Source organism: Apium graveolens, chromosome 11 (assembly GCF_009905375.1).
Source record: "Apium graveolens cultivar Ventura chromosome 11, ASM990537v1, whole genome shotgun sequence".
Taxonomy (NCBI): Eukaryota; Viridiplantae; Streptophyta; class Magnoliopsida; order Apiales; family Apiaceae; genus Apium; species Apium graveolens.
In genome coordinates this window covers 49,202,666-49,209,061 of record NC_133657.1, presented here as the reverse complement: position 1 = coordinate 49,209,061, position 6,396 = coordinate 49,202,666, and positions in this window count along the sequence as shown.

Below are 6,396 nucleotides of genomic sequence, written 5' to 3'. Positions count from 1 at the left end.
GACTGCAGAAAACACAGAGCTGAGAAGAAACAAGCCTTGATCTCAAAGAAGAAAAATTGGGATGATTCATCAGAATCAGATGATGAGATCAATTATGCTCTCATGGCAAATGATGATACTAAGGATAACAATGTTGAATTAAAGGCACCTCAGACTACTCTTGCTTTTGATACTGATGATATCTATGAACTAAGATTGTTTCTTAAATCTCTACATGTTAGTTATAGGGATCAAAACTTAGAGAAAAATAGAATCAAGAGTGAAAACTCTGAGCTAAAGAAAATGAATGATCACCTAGAAATTGAGTTGCTTTCCATGCTAGAAGTTCAAAACGAAAGAGATAATGTTGTTTATGTTAAAAAACTGTTAGAAAAGTGTTAGGTCCCAATTTGTTTGTAGAAGGGGGGGTTGAATGCAAACAATACCGTTTCGTCGAATAAAATGCGGAATAAAATTGTGAAACAAAATTCAAGTTAAATAAAACTTTTATTAAACTTGAAAGGTGTTACAACTACGGTATCGATTACAAGGGATTAATCTCAAATCAATTATTACAAATTTAGAATAAATTCGACATGAACTTTTTCTATTTTTGTAATTAAAAGATCAAATGCTAAAAGCGATTTGAGATTAAGTTCTAGGGATTTTAATCCGCTAGATTGATATACAAGAACAAGATAAGTAATTCTAGTGGTTTGGATTTAACATTAACAAACTAGAATATTTGATCTTGAATAAGCAGAGGAATGATGAAATATTTTCTTTTGTTTTCTGCTGTGTTTTCTTGTTCTGTATCTGCTCTGTTTTTGCTGAGTTAATAGTTGATATTGTCTTCTGCTTCCTTTTAAATCAATCACAGCCGAAGTTGTTGAGAACTGGTGTGACAATCTATTTGAGCTTGAATGACTTTCGGTGAGACAATCTATTAGAGCTTAGGAAGACAATTAAAATGAACTAGCAAGACTTTCGGTATGACTATTGATTGTCATACCGATTGTCATAGTAGTACAATTGAAATTGTTTTTCTGAATACATAATTGATTTTAATCTAATTGAAAATTCTATCAATACAATCAACTGAATTAGCAAGACATTCGGTATGACTATCAATTGTCATACCGATTGTCATACTAGTACAATCAGTTGTCTTACTTAGAATTATCACAGATTTTAATCAATTAACATTCTGAAAATCCTTAATATTAATTCTAAATTAATTAATCAATTTAATTCAATTAATCAATAAATTAATCCTTGCAGATATAATTTATTTTCTTAATTAAATTATATGACTTAATTAATTAATAGAGAATTAATACTAACCCTGAGCAGCATCCATTCTTCTGACAATCTTCTTAAAGTCTCTGAGACTTATGAATCAATTCCGTCACTTCAATGCTGACACTCGATGTACTGTCTGGTTCATGAGTGACTAACTTTCGTGACGTTTCTTCATGTCTTGACTTTGTTGTTCTGATTGAATCCTTGTAATAAATGATACCTTGACGAGATCTCTGTCACTTGATTAAATCCACGATCTTGATTTATATCACTGAGGCATGATCAAATTCTTGAACTTCTTCCAGTGAATCTTCAAGTCTGCAGATGAACAATGTTTCTTTATTCTTTGACAGATGTTACTTTGTGAGATCTCTCTGATGCTTGATCCACTATTTACTTATTACATTCTTATTTGAGTTGAGTTAAATACTCGAATAAACGAGTAGGCTATGACATATTCCTTTCAATCTCCCCCTATTTGCTTGTTAGACAATAACAACAAATACCTAGAGGATAACTCAACTAACAAATAAGAAAAAGATATAAACAATAATGTAAAGTAAATAGCAGAAAAGTTCTGGATTATATTTAACATTTTCCAGATTCCAAATGAAATTTACAAGTGAATACAAGATAGATGTTCCTCTAGCCTGAACATATAACTACATTAGACTATCTTGATTCATAACGCTCTAATCATATTACATTGAGTTTTGAGCTAATTGACTTTAACTGTCTTCTCTTCTGACTTCACCTTCTTCTAAATCTTGAAGCAATTCCTTGTCAAAGACACGATCCTTTTCTGAAGTGAAGCTTGCAGGTCTGACTGGTTGAACTCCAACTGTCTTCAACTTATTCTTGAGTTGATTGTACCTTTTAACATTCTTCTCACAATAAGCTTGAATCAAGTCAGCAGCTTGAGTCTTCAACATGGATGAATATCCAGCAGTTCTCAAATGATGTTCCATCCAGACCAGATGCTTAGCTGAGTAGTCTTTAAGAGATTGTACATCTAGCTGACAGATTTGAAGACAATCAGACTTAAAGAATCTCACTTGATGAGGATTGTTGACCACTTGAGGACTAGCCCTGCTGGCAAACTCTTTAAGCCTTTCCCGAAGAACTTCATTCAACTCTGAGCTTCTTTTCACTTTGTTTAAAAGAACCCAAATCTCTGACAACGAACGATTCTCAAATAGATGAAGTGACACTTTGAATGATCCTTCACTCTGACAATATACAAAAATGCTCATCTCATTTAGGGATCTATCAAAAGCAGCTGTGATCCTTGAGACTTCAGTCTTGATAGAATTCATGTACATGTCATTGTTAGGATTTGAGATTTCCAGCTTGTCAAGAAGATGTAAGAACTGCCTATCATTGTTAGTGCATAGCTGAGGCATATCGAGTACTCTCCTAGCTTCATCCCACTTTCCACCAATCTTCAGTCTGACATCTCTTCTCCTTTCTTGAGCTTTAATGTCATGAAGACGTTGCTTTTGAAGAGTTTCTGTTCTTTGAATGTCTTTTCTCCTGTCAATGATCTGAGAGACCTTCTTAAGTTCAGCTTCTTTTCTTTGCATCTCTGACTGCTCTTTCTGAAATTCTTTCTCAAACCTAGGATCCACTGTATCTTCTTCTTCCCAATCTTCAAAATCACTTTCTTCTTCAGCTTCAAATAACCCATCTTTATCTTCCTGAACTGGTTCAGTGGGAATGTCAAAAATATCGAAGTCATCCTGTTCTCCACTGTAGTAGGCATCATCAGCCTTTCCTTTATTTCCAGCAGAAGTATCTTTTTCTTTCCCTTTGGAACTACTTCCTTTCTTCTCCCCCTTAGTTGAGGGATCCTCTACAGACTTTCCTTTGAAACCTCCACCACTTCCAGAGCCTGATCCTCCACCAGACGGTCCTTCAAAATAAGCTCTTTATTCTTCATTAGGGCAATGAGAATTCTTGATCATGTAATATAAGTGCTTCATGCCTTCATTTAGATGTTCCATGCCCGTCTCTATCTTCAGAAATCTTGAGTTGTCCAGTGAATGATTCATCTCAACGAGGTCTTCAAGAGAAGTCATTCTTGTATGTAGGGAGCAGAAGTTGGATATGTCATCAGCTGATAAATTTGGAGTGTCCTGAATAGAATTGAGCTTTGGTATTACAGTAGTCTTTAAATCTGAGATGTCATTCCTTATGATTGCAAGCTGATTGTCGACAGAGGTGGAAGAAGAAGACCGTTCAACCACTTGTGCTTTGAATGCTTGAGCTTCAGCTTGACTTTTAGCAAGTTCTTCTTTCAGGGCAGCAATCTGAGCTAACAGGTTGACAGTATCAGTGTCTGTGTGTGCTCTCACCTGAAGTTCACTCGTATTTGGTTCACTCATCTCACGTGCATGTGTTTCTCTCAATATGATTGCTCGTGAGGAGTCTTCCAATTGCTGTCCTTGGGTACCTGCATTAAAAATCACCCTAGCCTCTTCAAGAGAGGTCAGTGGTGGTGCAATGGGAATTCGTGAGTCCCGATCCTCAGTCAATGCTATCAAATCTTTTGGAATAGATGTCTGAATTGCTTCAGGGATAGATTGACCGAGTTGCCCTCCACTTTCTCCAGATAAATCTGCGAGTGGAGAATCCCATAAGGGAGCCAGATGTGTTTGATCTGGGAGGGGAGAAAATGACTCTATTAAAGATGGCGGAGAGTCAGATTTTCCCTCTGAAGCATGTGACTGCTCTTCTGCCGTAACTATGGCAGGCACTGTAACCGACACTACGTGCACTCCTCGCTGGGTGTCCTGAGTATTATCTGGGGAAGTGTATGGTTCCATTGTGAGTAATGGAATTGTGCTTGACTCAGTACAAGATGCCATGGCCCGATGGCGAATTTCAATAGATGCATCCTGTTGAGAGAATGCCTCTAGTAACTGTTCATTGGCCATTTCAAAGTCCATGTCCTGTTGGGAGGACAAGGATGGGCTTTCAGATGCCTCAGAATAGGTTTTTCTTTTCTTAGGAGGAGGCAGAGCTGAGGGTTCACTCATATTTGACATTGAACTACTTCCTAGTAATCTTCTGGGTAACATTTTAGACAGTGGGGGAGAGGGTGAGATAGAATGAGACTCTGTGTTTGGCTCTATGACCTGGGATTGAAGCTATGGTTCTACAACTTCATGGTCAGCCCTATCAACCACTGAGGGTCTGTTAACAGAAGTAGGAAGAGAGTGAGAGTGAGGAGTTACTACCTGTAATGGAAGAGCCTGGGTGGCTTGTACCACTGGAGGTTGAGGTTGCTGTTCATGGCCGGGTAGATTAAAAATAGGTAAGGGAATATAATTGGCCATGAAAGCAGATACAAGTACTGGTACTTGCATAAATTTGAAGGTTGTGTCTTGGCGAGTGTAAATCTTTTTGCTAACTGGTGGGGGTTCGGTTACAGCCGAGTTAGCAAAAAGTGCTTTGTGTTCAGGGGTGAGTAGATGATCTGCTATGAGCATAAGAAAACGAGCATAGTAACATGATACCCTACGATTTGTAGAATGATCACGTAAAGCAGAAGTTAGACGTCTCAAGAGAATGGGAAAAAGTAGTTTGCCAAAATTGATCCTTTGATTGAAAACAACCGCAAGACCAATATACTGCAGGGTGGAAGTAATGTTATGAAAATTAGATTTTGTGCAGTTGGCAAACACTTTGGAAAGTGTATCGAAGAATATATCCCATTCAGACACCAAATTCGATTTAGAAAGTTTGGTTAAATTGATCACCCCCTGATAGTGAATGGCATTGAAAAAATTTGTGATATCATTTTCAGAGGGTAAATTACAGAAATTGTCCAGTGGAAAATTTAAAGCACGATTGACGACTGTTTCATCAACTACATACTGTGTGTTTGCGATGGTGAATGAAAAAGATTTTGAATCATCGGCCACAGTAGAAGTTGTGCAAATCAGTCTAAGTAGATCGACGTTTAAAATCACATTTGATTTAATAGCAGAGCTAACAATCGAATGATCATTTAAAAATCTAATCCAAGGCTTAAATTTTTCAACATCACATTTTTCCGGATTGAAATAACCAACTTGATTATGCGCGACAATTTGGAAATTGAGAGCCATTTTTTATAAAATAATAATAAGACACAAGCTTTTCAGAATTTTAAGAATAATATTAAGAAAATTCGAATTAATTAAATTAATTTAATAATTCGAATTAAATTAATTATAATCGAAAAATTTAGACAGAAATGTATCTCGTTAAAATTCTTAACTCACAAGCACAATTTTGATAAACCAAAAGACACAAATCTGAAATTAAAATTAAAATGGAATTTGAAGGGGCAAACTTATTTTAATTTGATTTTTGTGTTTTTTATAATAACTTTTATTTTTAAGAAAATTTCAGCAGCACTTCTTTATGTATATACTTGTATGTATATATCACAAAGTGATGATTAAGAGTGCTGAGTAAAAACTCGAGCAAAGAAATAATTGGATTGATGGTTTTGTTCTTGTTCGAGGAGAGAGAAGAGAGTAAAAGAGAGTAAAAAAAAAACTGTTCAAATTTTTGAGAAATGAAACTGCTGTGATGGTTTAAAACAATACACAACACACGCTTATATATGACAGCTGGTATGACAATCCGGGATTGTCATACCGATTGTCATACCAGGCAAAAAGAAGGAAATGAAACAAATAAACTAAGTATTAAAAATATAACTGGTATGACAATCTGATAGTCATACCGATTGTCATACCAGTACAAAATAAAACAATATTATTCTGATATTAATTTTATTACTGGCATGACAATCAATAGTCATACCGATTGTCTTGCCAGTTATAAAATTAATCTGATTTTAAAATAAGCAGTCATTATTTACTAAAATGACTTTCAGCAAGACAATTTCAATTGTCTTGCCGATTGTCTTTCTAGAATAAGATAAAATAAGCATAACAGATTTATATTTTCATGTTTACTGAAATGATTTTCAGCAAGACAATTTTAATTGTCTTGCCGATTGTCTTTGCAGTAGAAAAACAAAATGAATATGTACAGACTTCTAATTAAGTACTGAAACCACATTTCAAAATAGTAAAACTGAAATAAAAACTTATAATT